Source organism: Mugil cephalus, chromosome 5 (genome assembly GCF_022458985.1).
Source record: "Mugil cephalus isolate CIBA_MC_2020 chromosome 5, CIBA_Mcephalus_1.1, whole genome shotgun sequence".
NCBI classification, from domain to species: domain Eukaryota; kingdom Metazoa; phylum Chordata; class Actinopteri; order Mugiliformes; family Mugilidae; genus Mugil; species Mugil cephalus.
The window spans coordinates 6,686,370-6,704,109 of NC_061774.1; the positions used below are offsets into that span (position 1 = coordinate 6,686,370).

At 39.7% G+C, this 17,740-nt stretch overlaps 1 protein-coding gene across 1 annotated transcript in view; it reads left to right on the top strand.

Moving 5' to 3' along the window:
* Nucleotides 1-5,288: 5,288 nt before the first annotated feature.
* enox2 (ecto-NOX disulfide-thiol exchanger 2) overlaps nucleotides 5,289-17,740 on the top strand; it is a 195,663-nt gene continuing 183,211 nt past the window's right edge. The window contains exon 1 of the mRNA XM_047585232.1: nucleotides 5,289-5,471. The gene's annotated coding sequence lies outside the window, so the exon portion shown is untranslated. The remainder of the gene's footprint in view (nucleotides 5,472-17,740) is intronic.

Here is a 17,740-nt window from a genome sequence, read left to right on the forward strand (position 1 = left end):
ACCAAATTAATGTACTGGTCTGTCCCAAAAGTTTCTGGAAGCCAAACATTTCAGCACATTTTTCATTGTGACCAGGATTGCTAGGGTGTTATGTTTAAGTCATTATCAGAATACTGTTTCTTACATTTGTGACCCAACCCCAACGTGTGCTGAGCCCTTAAGAGTTGGAATTATAACCTTTATGGTACTATGACATGTCAATGCTGGGTGGTGACACAAATTATTTAAAGTGTCATTAATGAGTGACAGATGTGCATTCAAAACAATACATTCTCAAAAATATTGTAATTAAACGACAATGTTGGATATCAGACGGGTATCTCTGCACGGCAACAGATAACTCTCAGAGAGGTTGACATTCTGTTGATAAGTCAGTTATCACACACAGGGAACCAGGCCATGCTGAATGCGTCACTGTGGATTAACAAATCACATGCTGATGCTTTGTAGACACAACATCTCAACAAAAAAAAGAGGTGTCCTCCATAACTATCTACATGCCAAATAAGGAAATCTCACCAAAAATGGTGTGTTTCATCTGGGTTTTCCAGCAATTCAAGAGATTCAAATATTTATAGAAATGAATATTCGCAGCATATTGAAGCAATCCCCAAATAATATATTGCTTTCAGTGGTCTCATTGTCCCACTGAGAATTTCTCACTTGTTTCAACATGAGCTGCTGTGAAGCCGCAGTCAAACTGGCTGTGATTGGGAAGTGATTTATCTCCGGTTTCAATATGTCCCTCTGTGGAAATAATAGTTGCTCTATAATCATATTTCTCCCATTCAAATGGCAGAATTTAGTTAGCCCTGGAAACAATATTTTAATACTCAGAAGCAATGTACACCATGCTTTGGCAAAATGCACTGTCTGGTGCTCTGATGGAAGACAGACTGATGTGAGACAGAGACTAGAGAGTTACATGAGTTAAACTACAACTAGACTAAACAGAGAATCCTGTTCACTTTAATGAGACTAGCTGCAAATATCTCATCTCCAACATACCTCCACTCAAATTTTACATTCCAAGAAGGACCAAAACACGTCGACATGTTAAGTCTGGCATTTTCCAGACAGCTTTACTCTTGAGGCTTTCACACAGAATCATTTCTGCCAATTTTGTCCTTAAACATAGGGTTTGGGGGGTTTGTACATGTGCAAGATATTACAAACAGATCCAAGATCTCACAAGACAGCTGGATTTTCACAAGATATGTGAGATCACACACAAAAACAATGGACAGCTTTCAGATTACAGGCTTATGGCCAAATCACTCATGTCCAAACTTGAAGGAGCTAATTGTAACCAAAGACGTGTTTGTGGTGTGACGACAATTTGCCTGAAAACAAGGGTGTGTGCATTTTTTGCTTTTGATTAGTTTTGATCGAGGACCCAAGAGCAGGACAAAGGTGATGAAACCAGTGTTCAAACAAAAGGTATTTATAAAGACCAGATTTAAACAAAAGGCGCTGCAGACATGGCAGGGCAATCAAAAATCATGGCACGGAGGAACAAAACAAAAACATGGAGCCATGAACATGGGGACAAAAACAACACAGCAGGGAACAAAGGGAAAGGCAGGGCCACATATATACACAAAGGGAAAGAGTGATGACGAGACACAGGTGAAACTAATGGGGCAATCATACCAGGAGAAACCAATGAGCAATCAACAGAAAACACAAGGAGGCACAACAGACAGGAAACCAATGAACTTAACAAAATAAAACAGGAAACTCAAAACATGGAGCAGACAGACATAGTCATGACAGCCGCCTTCTGGCACTCTGACTGCATAGCTAGCTATACCGACTGCTTGCTAGCTTTCAAGGCTCATCAGGCTGCAGCTCATTGTTGTGTTTGTGTTTGGTGCTTTGTAGGCACAAAGTCAGTATTTTACTTCTCTATGGACAGTTTCAAACATTTATCGCACAGTTTTCGTACATATTGTGTATTGTGCTAAGGTTTTTTTTTTTTTTTTTTTAAGTGCCTTGTTCTTTGTCATGCTAGTCACATGTGCCATAACCTTAAGCTCCTGTCCGGTGTCTTTTAAAAGTTTCATCCCTTTTCAAAACATGAAACATTTCATGACTACGGGTTGTCGGGTTATAAAGACATCGTTTCAAACAGCATTCAACAACAAATTAAATAGATTAAGTGTCAATACATTATGCAACCCCCCACATACTCTACTTCTGTGAGGACATAGATGCTCGCAGTAATTTCTTTCCACACACTTGTGACCTTTTTGGATTATTTGGATGTAATCACAGGGGTAATCAATGGAAAGGTCAAAATGAACAATGATATTTGACATAACGAGCAACACTGAGGTGTCCCCGAACATTATTGCAGCTAAGCATCGTGACAAGTTTCCTCATTTAAAAAGTTAAGTTGATATAAATATTTTAAAAGTTTACAAAGTTTGACAGCAAGTTTCTCTTCGGGATACATATGTGCATAAATAAAAACAAAACTTTTTTGATGGAGAATGCATTTTTGGAGACACTAGAGTCATCCTCATCAAAAGAGCTGCATCATTACAGTTTGCCAGGGAACGGTGCCATCTGTGGACAATCTGAGGTCACTGTGAATGTGGGGTAAACATCCACTTCAGAGCCTCGGTGGCGTGCCAGGCAGAGAGGAGGACACTGAACTGGCAAATCAGACCACCTGGCCCTGCCAGACTGTCAGCCTATTTATACTCAGGACAATAATTTGCACCAGGACTCCTCTGCACCACTGACAAGGAGATCCAGAGTGGGGAGACTCTGTGTGAGGTTGCCATGGTGAGGACAAAAAAAAAAAAAAAAAGCGATCTAATATGGACTCTGATGACCTTCTGCCATCTTTTCCCTATGAGGCTTTCCCAGAGGAGAAAACCGGTGACAGTGTTTTCTCCTCTGCCTGCTGTCACCTCGTTCTACCAGAGGAGAAACATTAATGATGTTTAAACATGATCTGCAGCGTGCACGGAAATGTTGGCTCAAACTTTACTGCCGTTCACTGAAAAAAAAAAAAAGATACACTGGAATAGATTTGAATAGGGCCTTAATTGTCATTGCAGCATAATGATCCACTCTATATAATATACCCTGTAGCAATGACATCTATTAAATCTGTTTAATGTCACACCCTCCTTCTCTTCAGACTGTTCTCATGCTGATTTTAAATGCGGCAGTGTTTACAATGCTGATGAGAAATTACTTGAAATTTTTGATATTGCCCATTATGGTCCAAGGTTACAAATACTTTCTGAAATGGTGAGAGTAGACAGATGTCAATATATTGACTAATATTTATTTTTCATGGTAATTGTATAATATGTCTGAGGAAAACATTGACAATCCAGTGAGTATATACCTTTGTGTTGCCTATATTAAGTTAGCTTGGTGGTGTTTTCACCTTGTGTTTTCACCACAAGTAGACTTTTGGCTTATGGTAACTTTATCACCAAGGATTTTGAGCACACAACTTATATTTGTCTTAATAACATCTTCAAGATCTTATGAAATAAAATAAAACACAACTTTTTTTTGTGTGGAAGACAAAATTCCCTGAATCTAAAAAAAAAAAAAAAAAATCTCACTTAAGGCTGTGAACAGTTTGCAGGTGTCAAGCCGTCAGTGAAAGTCTGTCCTAGTTTTGTGATTTTGTCCCACAGTTGGCTCTAGTCAGACTCCTGTCAGGAGCTTTTCAGCTGATTTCAGCTGTGTCACAATATGTGGTGGAAAAAGTCAGTGAGAAACAATCATTCTGATTGGCTGTTCAGCCTTAGTGAACCAGTGCACATGAAGAGAAATGGAAGTGTTGAAAGTAAACAAAAAATACAGTGACAGAGCACACACATGAGACCCTTCCATGTCCTTCATCTTCACCTCATCTGAACATTCAAATACACATATTTTCGTAGTTACATGATTATCTACACTGATCAGCCACAACATTAAAATCACTTACAGGAGAAGTGAATAACAGTGACCATCTTCTGACAATTCAATGTTCTGCTGGAAAACTTTTGGACCTGGTATTCAGGTGGATGTTACTTAGACATGTACCACCCACCTAGACCAGACCAGACACCCCCACCCCATAGAAATGACACTCCTTGATGGCAGCAGCCATCCCCAGCAGGATGCAGCCTGACACAGGCACACATAGTTTAGGAACAATTCAAAAAAACATGACAACCAGCACTCCAGAGTCCCCCACTAACAACATTCTCTGATTAGTAACAACTGTTGTGGAGGAACAAGGGAGACCTACACGATATTAGGCAAGTGGTCATGTTGTTATACCTGATCTGTATAGACTCCGACGAGTTGAGGAGATGTCACAGTTGTCGTTTGTTGTGGTTAGATTAAGTCTGGTATATGCTGGTATTGCATTAGTATAAAATACTAACTCAAAAACAGACTGAATCCATTATGAGCACAGCAGCGTTTGTTGCGCGCAAAGGGTTGGTACTTGAGTTGAACAGAAATCTCAGAAAAAAAGTGCAGACACAGTTAATGTATCAAAGTGAGGATAGAATGAGGAGTATCTGCTGGAGCGACCCTTAGTCATCCAATTTTAATTAATAGACAGCCTGTCCTTTGGCTCTCTTTTGAAAAGAGGAAAAGCTGGAGGAGGCAGAGGTGGCTAAACACATTATAATTAGTTATTGAGTGGGGTAGGTGCCTGCTGCAGTGGACAATGTCAGCCAGTGTAACATGAGAGATCCACTGGATGGCTGACATTAGTCTATTTGGTTTCTGTCACCTCTCAAGACACACGTGGCTGTTTTAGATAGTGTTAGGCTGTTTGGCTTTATCTGTCCGTCAACAACATTCCCAAGTCCAAATGGGGGAATCAGAGCTTAACCCTGAGATCAATGAAAACGTATACCTTAGTGATAATAAATCAATAGCTTTCTGCTCGCGTAAAGAGACCTTTATAGTTCTCAGACAGCGCAAACAAGACACAGTAATTCCACAGTGTCTCGAAGTTGAGACTTCTGCCAAGTCAAAGGTTCCTCACGAGGCCACAAGAAGTCTGATTCGGTAAAAGAGCAGCATGTGTTAATTGAAACTGATCTAAATGTCTGCAATATTGTACAGAGTGGAGTAGCAGCACGGCTTTGGGAACAATTTGGCAGTCGGGTCTGTTGAAAGGGGATACGGGAGCTCAGTGTTGTTGAGCAGCGAGAGCAGGTGGGAGGCTTGTATGGCTTTGTACATGCGCTCATGTGCACAGGTTTAGGAACCCAGGCAGTGTGTTTGTGCATGCATTTGTCTACAGGTCCCAGGGGTGCACGAGTGCAAAGGAGTGAGATATGCAGTGTTGGCAGAGTGAATGTGACTAATACCCAATACTTGGACACTTGTACAGTTTCTGTTTCCCCACTGGCTCAGAGCTGGACAGTGATCACAGGGAAGGACAGAAAAGGATCCACAACCGCTGAAAAGGAAGATTCAGAGATATGGAGGTAGGTCCTGTGGCAGCTGGTATTCATAGCTCAAGGGTGATTATGGGCCACACTACTGCAGGATTTACAAAGTGCTAGTTCAAGGATTTTTACTGTACAAAATGAAATGTCTGTCTCTCTAAACTAACAATCAGAACATAAATCCTTAAAGGACCAGTGTGACATTTTGGAAAATATGCTCAGTCAAGAGAGTAAGATAAAAGGATTGACATCTCATATCTGTGTTAAACAGGAAGTGATAGCTAATGGCATATTAGCTTAACTTTACTGGCTATGTTCTTGGTTTACTAGATAGCCTTACCAGCACCGTTAAAGCGTTTTGTATGTTTTCTGTAAGCAACTGGAAGGGGACCACAGTCATTCCAAAAAGTTACAGCTATAAATAGTGTGTCCTGAAGACTTGATGTATGAACTATGTGTTTTGTGCTCTAGCTTAATTGCATGTTTCCATATGAATTGGATGACTTCCACCCCACGTTTACAACAGTGTCAACACAATCTAAATAATGTGAATGACAAAACTGTATATATGAGCATTTTCTAATCTGCCAATGGAAGAAAATGTTGTGCAATATATTTATTAATTCCATCTGTATGGAAACTTAAAAGCATTTGAGTGTTGATGGCAAAAGTTCATATGGAAAATCAGCCAACAACTGAAAATATGTTATGACCATCAGCAGCGCCTGACTGACTGACTTGGTTTTGGCCTTCTAGCTCCTGGTTTGTTTGTAGCTTGTTAGCATCGTGGCTACTGCTATCAGCCTGAGAATCATCCTTAGCAAAAAACAACCAACAAGAATCCCAAACTGAGGACCCTCCCATGAAATTGGCTGAATAAAACACTTTAGTTGTATGCAGGTATTTATCACTAATCTTAGGTGCTACCCTTGTGTTTCTTCATCCTATCACCTACCTTTTGACCTCCAGTGTGAACCTTTTTTCCTCCACTTGGGTAAAGTTACCAATAGCTACAAGCGAAAACAAAAGGCCTGTCCTTTTTCTGTTAATGCAGCTTCTTTATGCCATTAATCGAGCCTTTCTTTTCCCAGGAGATTTTGTTTCCGATGGAGGACAAAATTGCACAGTGAAAGCAAGTTTACAGGAAACCAGTCTAAATGGTCTCATGATTCCATATTCATTACACTGCATATTTAATTTTTATTTACTGAATAGTGATAAGAAAAAACATGCCAATTTAAATTGATCAGTTAGCTACACCATCACCAAGGCTACCACCATGGAAACCTTTCTGAACGCTAACTAATGACCTAAAACAACAAACATTCACAAATTATTGCTATTGATTATTGATATTCAGCTTTGGTAATTCAGGGCTGTTCTATTGTTTACTATTGGGGTTGTACCTGAAAGTAAAATTGCCAGACGTGTCTTTCTATGAATACGATTGTTTTACATGTGCATATTAAAGTTGCTTAATTAAATTAATCTATAATTAAACTGTATCAGTTTTGTGTTATTCTTCTAGTAGCTTTATCTCATGTGCTCAAAAGGAGTGGGTGTATTTGAACAGACCACACTAAGATCTGTCTGAGTGTTCTGAGGAAAAGGGATTTGGGAGAAAAGACATAATCCTGATGAAATAGAAATATATGATATTTTTCTTTCAATTTGTTTACTTGACACAATAAATCTTAGGGGCCGCGTCACTTGACAGTTTGTTTGACAGAGCTGAAGTTACCCACTAATCTTGGTCAACAAATGCTAGCCTGCTATGAAAGACCTGTTGACTAGGACTTAGCACAAGAGAGGCTCCTTTTCAAATCTTAGGTCAATAAGAGGGACTTTAATTGAAAGAGACGAAAAGATGTAACAAAGGGAGCCATGTTATTAACTGATCTGTAGATAGGCTTATTGGCTTTTAAATTGAGAGGGAACGGAGCTGACCTGATGCTAGATAATCCATGGTTCCCCATGGACACAAGGCTGCCCGCTTGGCTTGGTCAGCAGCAGCAGAATAGCCAGCAGCCCTGGTATTGCCTAGCTAAACTCTGTAGCAGGTGGATTTAAGACTGGAAAAATGCTCCCAGAGACAGCCTTTATTTGGCACTAACGACATGACAAAAACTGAAAACTGAAAGCAAATCATGGAGGGTTGTTAGGAATCAATGCCAGACAAGAATTTGCGTCTGTTTTTTTGAATGTCAAATGAGATAAATATCTTGTGTATGTGGTCAAAGCGCTGTTGGAAAGGTTGCATTGTGATGATACGTGAGAAAAAGAAGTGGAAAGGGAGGGAGAGTAGAGCAGAGTTTGGCAGGGATTTGATTTATCTGACAAGAGACCTTTTCACCTTGAGACCTTGAGTCCTCCAGAAAAGAAATACAGAATACACCACAGCAAAAAAAATAATAATAACGCGATTCAGAGTTCAGACAGCGATCCATGTGTTTAATTTGGTAGAACTTTAATTTCCCTCCTTGTAAAGCAATAAGCGAAGGACATCACCACGTTGTCAATACAATATTGAAATGTATCCAGGGTAAAATTAGAGTGTGGAATTAATCAGCAACAAGCCAATATGCAGGTCCCTGATTCTATTTTCTGTACATAAGGCAACATAAATCATTGTGAACCTCATTAAATGCCCCACAAGCTTGAGGTAATTTCTCTGGGAGGCTGCTTGGCTTGAAGCCCCCAAATCCACAAGACTGTCTCTGGCCTCAGCAGGACCCGGCAAAGCAGAGAGAGAAAGAGAGAAGGAGAGGGAGAGAGAAGCAGATATAGACAGAATCAGATAGAAGGATAGCAGGAGGAAGAGATGGATGACTGGGTTCTGAATGATGAGCTCCTCTCTATCTCTCTTCAGCCACAGATAGTGACCCAGGCAGTGGTGCACCTGTAGTGATCGCGCTCTCCTCGTATAAAAAACACTTCCACCGTCGGCACATTTCACACAGTGTTATGTTTTATTACTGTGTTTTAGCATGTCATTCTGTCAAACTTTTATGTAATCATTTATTTTCCAAGTGGATGTCATGCCTCATTGTCTCAGTGTCAGCAAAATGGGAAGAACAACAAAGACTTCTGTAATTAATACGTGGCAGTGTTACTCAGTATTCAGAATAGATGCGCCCATTTCTTGTCCCAAAGTAACAAGTACTATTCTCCATTATTCAGTTCTGTTAAATTTTATTGAGCTCGTAGTACAACTTTCGTCAATAAACTGACTATTTTAATAGGGGTTTACATTTTACATTTACATTTATAGAGTAGGACAAAAAAGACATGCGTGTGCATATGACTGTGACTTCACAAAAGATGAAATGAAAAAGGTTGACTGTTTCACCCCCATGGCACACGTTGATGTGTTGGAAGAGTGAGAAATGGTCAAGCCTGAATATGTGACGGACAGATGACGGGGTCAGAGGACCTCTAAAATGGCAGGTGTGTTGTCTGTATGCAGAGGTTAGTGTCCACCAAATGTGGCCCAAGGAAGGAAGGAAGGACATTCAGTGAACCAGTTGCAAAGCTCAGTGATGCATGCCGGGAGCTAAGGCTGGGCTGTTGGGTCTGACTCTACAGAATGCAGATGTAGATAGAGTTGGTGAAAACCTCAGTGCCTCAGTGTGTTGCAGTTTCTTGTATATGGCACTGCAATGCCACAGATGGTCAATTTCCATATTGACATCTGTCTATCTCCAAAAGCGTAGATGGTGGTAGCGAGGATGTCAGAAACAGACAAAAAAAAGTGTGGGCACCCTTGCTCTACAGGATAAGCTGCTATTGATGATGGATAGATGGGGTTGCCATTGTGTATGTGTCTTACCTGAGGAAAATAGGGATGCACTATAGGAGACCGAGTGTCAATGGAGGCAGTGTGACGATCTGGGGAATGTACTACTGGGTAACCTTGAATCCTAGGGATCATGTGAATGTTACTTAGACAAGGACTACCCACCTAAAGATTGTTCATACAGTGTAACCCCAACAAGGCCACGGTATTCCCTGATGGCAGTGACCTCTCACAGCATGGCAACACTGCAATAGTTTGAGAGTTTGAGAAAACAAGATTCAAGGTGTTGATTTGACCTCCAAATGTCTCAATCTGGTCAATGAATGGGTCAACAAAACATGGAGTTCAAATTTAATTTAATTTTTTAAAAGATTCTTTTTACAAAATCTAGGTTTCATTTCTGTATTCATGACAAAGGTTCCCTATCATTGGCAACAGTGTAATGCTCTCCAAACTATCTTCAACAACACTTTTATATTTGACTAATTCATTTAGTTAATTTCACCTAGGAAGACAAGTGGAAGGCAAGTTTATTACTGATTGTAATCAATGCAATAGGATTTGAATACTATGGTAGTCTACACCTGCCTTAGCTCACCCTTTTAGGGCTAATACATGCACAAGAGGGGAATGTTTTGTGGGCTGAATGCTTGAGAATCCATGTGGAAAAAAACAACAACTTTCTGATAAAAATATAATAACCAGGAATAAGTACAAAAAACAGCTACAAATACACACTTAGTCGAAGAACATTATTTGAAATGCGGCAAGTATTTGATCACAGTTCCACCACATACAAATTGTACTGCCTACTCGTGGGACAAATCCATAATCCTGTTTTTCATTACTGTGTAAATCATGATTTGTACTTCACTGTTTTTCATCTAAAATATTTTCCCTTCTTTAATCCTGTTTCCATGCTCTGCAGCTCTAAAGGGAAACGTGTTTTTTTTTTAACTGCTAGATGTGCTTGAATGACATTCATTCACATAAATAAATTTACCAGTTTTCAGTCGATAAATCAACCATTTCTTTTTAATTTGTTGTACAGCTTACATGTTGCGGTTAAGCCATTACCCGAAGATACAGAAGCAGTCATAAAACCACAACAGCTCTCAACAATTTAGAGCTCCAGAGCAATTGGATCCTTGACACCAAAACTATGACAAAAATGAAATGGTTATTTACAGTTTAGGAGGGATCACACCAAGATATAAGTCAAAATGCCTTGGGAATCACTTCAGTTGGACTTTCAATTTTGTAACCAGTCAAGCAGAACCTCCACTCTTCCAATTGTTTCTTTAACTACAACCTCTGAGATTCATCAAGAAACCAGCCTAATGCCACTGGGGACGCAAGTCAGTGTTTAAACACAGAGACACATTTTCCTTTATTTTGCAAACCATTTATTCTTCATCAGTACAGTATAGCTTCTGGTATATTGCTCATCTCATGTATGGAAATGAGTATGGATCAAAACACATATGAAAAAAGGAATGAAACTGTGGTGTTAGATTAACATAATTCATTATTGAATTTCAAGCCCTCATCAAAAAACATAGTTTCACAGCCATTGACATTTTGGGAAAGGTGCTTATTTTCTTGCTTGGACAAGATTGGGAGATCAATACAACTTTTTGCTAAATATTAGGTTTCACATAACAGCCAATAAGCTCAGCTCTGCTCAGTGATTGGAAACAAGGGGAAACAGCAACAACCAATCACAACCCCCACTATCTTGCCAAAGGTATTCACTTGCTCATCCATTAATTGCAGTCAAGTGTTCCAATCACTTCCATGACCACAGGTGTATAAAATCAAGCACCTGGGCATGCAGACTGCCTCGACAAACATTTGTGAAAGAACGGGTCGTACTCAGGAGCTCAGTGAATTCCAGTGTGGTACTCTGATAGGATGCCACCTGTGCAACAAGTCCAGTCATGAAATTTCCTCGCTACTAAATTTTCCATGGTTAACTCTCAGTGGTATTATAGCAAAGTAGAAGCAACAGCAACTCAGCCATGAAGTGACAGGCTACATAAAATGACAGAGTAAGGTCAGCAGATGCTGAGGCGCATAGTGCACAGAGGTTGCCAACTTTCTGCAGTTAATGGCTACAGATCTCTAAACTTCAAGTGGCCTTCAGATTGGCTCAAGAACAGTGTGTAGAGAGTTTCATGGAATGGGTTTTATATGGCTGAGCAGCTGCATCCAAGCCATACATCACAAAGTGCAACGCAAAGCGTCAGATGCAGTGGTGTAAAGCACCACCACTGGACTCTAGAGCAGTGGAGATGTTGTCTGAAGTGATGAATCACAGCTCTCCATCAGAAATCTGATGGACCAATCTGGGTTTGGCAGTTGCCAGGAGAGTGGTACTTTTCTGACTCTATTGTGAAGTTTGGTGAAGGGGGGATTATGGTGGAGTTGTTCTACAGGAGCTAGGATTGGCCCCTTAGTTGCAGGGAAAGGGCCTCTGAATGCTTCAGCTTAGCAAGAGATTTTGGACAATTCCATGCTCCCAACTTTAAGTTTATTTCATTGATATAGCACCTTAAAAGCAAAGAGCGTTTGCACCAAAGTGCTTCACAATCAACATGTCATATAAAACATGTAAAATACAGATCAACATCACTGTATCAATAAATGAAAAGCTATTAACACACAGGATAATCAGATGTAAAAATAAAAACACATCAAATGCTATTTAAAGCCAAGGAATAAAGATGGGTCTTTAGGTGCGTCTTAAAAGCCTCAACAGAGTCAGATCTACTATTAGCTTGTGGCAGGCTGTTTCAGAGCCAACAGAAAAGGGCTGGTCCCCTTTTTTTCCTCCTAACGTGGCATAGCCAGCATACCACGGTCTGAGGATCTGAGGGTTCTGGTGGTGGTGTAAGATATATATAGATACATGAAGTGTATCCTGAAATGAACAGGGAACCAGTGTAATGATGCATGAATGGGAGTGATATGCTCTCTCTTCTTTGATCTTGTTAATAACCAGATGGGAGTGTTTAGGACTAGCTGGTGGTCTGGGTCATACCTGAATGGAGAGTGTTGCAGTAGCCCAGCCTGGATGATATGAGTATGTGAATAACTGTTTCTAGGTCAGAAGGTGATAGGAAGGGCCTGAGTTTTGAAATGGAAAAAAACTGGACCTGACAATGAAATTTGCATCCCTGTTGAAACTTAAATTACTGTCAAATAAGACACCCAGGTTCTACATATATGGTTTGATAGATAGCAGGAGAGGTCATTAAGGTTCTGGGGGGTAGCAGTAGTATGGGCTTCTGGAAGAATGGTCAAAAATTCCCATAAACACACTTCTAAACCTTGTGATCCCAGAAGAATTGAAGCGGTTATAGCTTGAAACGGTGGGCCAACATCGTATTAAACCCTACGGTTTAAGAACGTGATGTCACTTAAGTTCATATAAAGGCAGGTGAGTGAATACTTTTGGCAAGTATGGTGTATATTGGGTTTGTTTACTCCAATCAAAACTGGTAACACTGCAAATCCCTAGTGAGTCTTTAATTAACTAGCACAGAACAGAAAGCAATGCAAACTACACAAATGTCAACCATTCAAATTACCCTCCTTTATAATAGTGTTGAATATTGAGTAATATACTGTAGTAACAATCAAGGCATGTCACCTTGTCAAATTATGCTCTTTAAGAAATATTTACATGCACGTCATGGCAACATCCTGAGTGTCTCTTATGTGCAGTTTTTATTGATAAAATATAAAGGCTGCATATGTGCTATAATTTGTTTTCACAATATACTTAAATTGTCAAATGAAGTTTTTTAATTGATTTTGTGCAATCAATCATTCTCTTGCACTAGATGTCACTTTCAATTTTCCGGTTGTGGTTATCTGGTATATATCAGAGTACACTTGTCAGCTCTAAATTGGTTTGTTCTGACTGACAAGCTATATTGACCAACCACAGAGGAACAACCCAGCCCTGCTGGCTCCTCAGGGATTGACTTTCAAATGATCACAGCATGTCCACCAGAGCTGCTGCAGCAGTAATGACAACTCATCATGCACTTGTACACCCTGCTGGGGATGCAGTCAGCTTGTCTGTGCCTCTTTCATCATGGAGAGGGCTCCTCATAGCTGTCATCTCACTGGAAGTATCACTGAAACGGGATAGGAGATGAGGCGGCGGGGGGGATGTCGAGGAACAATCCCACCACAACTTCATCAAAAATACTCTGACCACTAACGGCAGTCTTTGGCAGACTTCAGCAACTAATTTAATTTACTTGAATTGCTCTTTTCAAATCTCAGTAATAAAGCCTTTGGGAAGAAACCCATGCTATTTTATCTACAGTCTCTCCCTTATCTTAAGCGTACTCTTTATTTGTCATACGCTGAAATGGAAGACAAAAAGACAATCTTGTAACTGAGTTTTTGGAACATCTTCCTGCTGATACTGGTGCCCTGTTTGCCTTGGAGTTGCTATGATACACAATGTGTACATCAGATGCATGACACAAATTAAAGACCCTCAACAATAGACTCATTTTAAGTGGACAATATTTCTTAAGCCCATATTTCGTCTGTTCTGTCTGCTGTAGCATTTAGAACAGGGTTGCATTGTTGAATTTAATGGATTATATGGCAGTACTTTTATCCATGTGTTTAATCACGCTCTTAATAAATTATGGCAACTGTGTGCATGTCCCAGAAGCCCTAGCGTGGAACATGGAACCAAAGACTAAACAGTTGAGCCATTTGCGTGAGTCGAGATAATGGAGTCGGAGCAGGGGCTGGGGTCTGAGCCACTGCAACAGAGCTGGCACTTTAGAAAAACGAGAATGCAAAATTACTCTGCAGTGCAACCTTAGCTTGCAAGCCACCAACCTCCATCTTCAAACTGGTGAAACACTGTAATTGGTCAGGGTAATTTTGAATTTAGCTTGGAATGAGAATGGAGTGAGAGGTTGAATGAGGATCAGCTTTAAGGCGTGCCCGTTACTTCGTCTGACTTCCTGCTGCTGTTGTTGGTGCCGTCTTACTCAGCTTAACCATGGAACATACATCACATTCAGAATGCATGTAGCATATTAACGTTGATTGAATATAATAACAAATAATTTGTATATCTGTATAACTTAACAACCAAAGAATTAAAATCACAACCCTGTCACAATCTCACAAAAAGTAACAGGGTTGAGTGTGATGGGGTTGTGATTTTTGCACAAAATGGCCGTTGCTCAATGTAATGAATACCAGTGAGAGAGCACATGGCATGCATGAAATACTGAATTAGCATATAATCTTGAAAAAACAACAACTTTTTTCATGAGTAATACTTTTCTACCTTTTTTGTCATATTACGGTGTTGAGTCATTCAGTTTGATGACCACAGTATCACAGGATAAATAATCAAAATAAAGGAAAAGAAGGGAGCAACTTGCCTGTCTCTATTGTCCTGTATCCAAAAGACTTCAATGATGTCACTTCCTGTAATACTATGGGTCATACCATTGTATTTGTGGGGGAAAATCATTCATGTAACGGGGCTGAGGTGTTACCCAGGTACAGAACTAAATAACGTGATTTTAATGAATAATTAACCATTAATTTGGAGAAAAAAACATAGCTAACAAAGGAGTACAAATAGATGTTTAGGTTGATATCATATATATATAGTTTTATTTTCTATTTTCAAAGTATACTTTCATCTACGTCTTGAGGGACATGACAAAATAGGTGGTGTCAACTAAAAAGCTATATTATTTCTCATAAAAACATACAATTTAGTTAGTTACTTTTTTTGTTTACACTGTAAAGATGTTTAATTATAAATTTTGGTGACCCAATGGATGAAATAGACCTAAAGAGATGAGAGGATGGAATGCCTCTTCATTGACAGTGCACATTTCCGAGCATTCGTGGAAGGCGTGGTTAGGGCGCTCCTATTTCACCTGGCAACAACAAATACTATTTTCTGAATGGCTGATTGGCGGCTGATATATTCTGTCCGCTTGGTCGCCGATGCAAGCAGAGCAGCCTGCCTTTGCCACATATATTCATAGATTACGAATCTCTTTAAAAGTCAGTGTGAGTTTTTATTACTTTTCAACGTGAGAAATGTCATGTGTGGCGTGAGAGCGTGTGAACTTACTGGAATGCTATCTGACATGCTATCTATGGCTATCTGACATGCTAGCTAATGTTAGCTGAATTTAGCCCATGTGGTTTTATGGCAAAGAGTGGATGCGGACGGATAATAATAGTTAAGGTACGTGTGTGTAGCGCTACTGTGGACACTTTTTATATGTTTAAATGTTTCCATGTGCGCTTTCTGTTTTTCTTTATTTTATTGGATGCATTCCGGTGTGTCATTGTGTTGAATTTTTAATGTGCCCTGTAACCTTATTGTTTGATCTGTTTTATTTTGGTCCTGCCTCCCATTACATTTCGATTTCATTGGTCTCACCTGTCTCTCATTACTCCACCAGACCTTGCCCATAAGTGCATTATAACCCTGCATTTCCCTTTGTCGAGTTGTCTGCTATGTTACCCCTTTTCTGCCACTTCTGTCAGGTTGTTGGATTTTCTTCTGTGATATAACCCCGTTTGTCTTACACTTCCTTGTGTTGTAATCTTCCTTAGTTGTCATCTTGGTTTTGGTCCAGTTTGAGTTTCTGTTTTGTATTGAAGAAGAATATTGATGTGTCGAGTCGGCTGTAATGATCCTGAAATTTTATGGAATGTTTTATATGTTTTATGTTTTTATTCTGTGATATCAGGAAACTAGTAAGGGAGAATGCAGGTTTCCCTCTGGTGGTTTATTTTAAGGCAGTTAGAATTTATCCTCTTAAAATAAAACCAACAAACTTGCATTTTGAAGCAAACATTTCTGAAGCAAACTTAGTGGAAGAAAGTGTTACTTGTACTAACAGCGACTTCGAGACAGAAACTGAATATTTTATGTTTGTCTTTTTTCTCACTTTTGACAGCTGAGTAAGTAAAGAAATGTAAAAGAAAGAAAATTCGTTTTCTTTCTTTATTTCTGTTTCTTGACAGCTAACGATAATATATTACAGTTTCAGGAGACTTGGTCCTAACACATTGAGTCAGTTGGAAGAGATTTGTTTAGTAAGCTGGGTCTGATTGCTGCATTCATACACTTCTAGGGCTGTTCAGACCTTGGATTAAGATCCGATCTTGTAAGAGACAGGAGCTGAACATTTCTGGGATGCATTGAGGTCGCATTTGAGAGGCCGATCTCTTCCTACAGTGGTGGTCTGTGTCACATGTGTCCTCATTCTTTTGATAGAGTAAAATGCAAGCCCATGTGGAAGTATTCAGAATACATTACTCAGTTTGTGCAATGCCGCGGAATATGTTACACATTACATTTTAGGGCATGTATTCTGTAGCTGAATACATTTCAAGTATCCGTCCCAACATTGACCATGTTGGTCCACTGCACTGCCCACACTGATCCCCCCCTGAGTCTGTTGGATGAGAACATGGAAAAAAATAATTTGTGCTATTCAGTTTCAGTTATTTACTCACAGTTACACATGAATGTTGCCAAGTAGCTGGGGACTCACGTTTGTTTTAATTAAAAAATAACAACAGCGGTCATAATGTTTAACTAAAACTTAAAAAAAGTACAAGGTCAGGTAAAATCCATCCATCCTTTGTCGACATGCACGCCAGTAAAATATATGAAATGGCAATCAAGCCATGAATGTTTACCGCATGCAACCGATATCCATCATTCAATTGACTGGAACTGAGAGAAATTTGATTTGAGTGATAATTGATCACATTCAAGGTTGTACAAATTGCACTCCGTGTACAATTAAGTTAATGAATACATTACAGATTTTCAATAGGTTCCACATCAAGACAAAGGTGATTAGTACATACATCAAGATCCATTGGGACAGAGGTTGAATTATTAGCTCATTGATGTGGGTTCACCGTAATGAGAGCAGGTTATTGTGGAAGAGTGAGGACCCAGCATCTGCAGCTAATAACAGTGCACAAGGACGGGAAGGCAATACGAAATGGAATTAAGAAAAAGGACCCAATCGTGGAGGTGATGAAAATTCAAATTGCAGCAGGAATACGTTTAGCATAAAATCTATTAACATTCAAAAAATAAATATATTAAAAAAGGGGGGTTTATTGAAGTGATGAAAGGTTTTAGTCGGAGAATACCGTTTGGCATGGCTGGAATCATTCGTTGTGTGGTTCACAGGCACAGGGGAAATTAGAGGAGATAGTGCTGCCGGAGTTTCAGCTGGAAATACATTCCAGTTACATCAGGCTGAGAGGCAACTCGTGTTTGATGACATCCTGCGAGGAGGGCAGTGGTAGCGTTCGAAATGTTGCTGGCAAAGGAAAACCCCAAGCCTTTAACAGCAGTAATAATGAGAGACATTTTTATCTTCTGGAGAAGAAATAACATGGTCTGGGCAGTTTCACATTTGCTGTGAATGAGTAATGCATGAATGTCATTCTTAGGAGAAGAGGC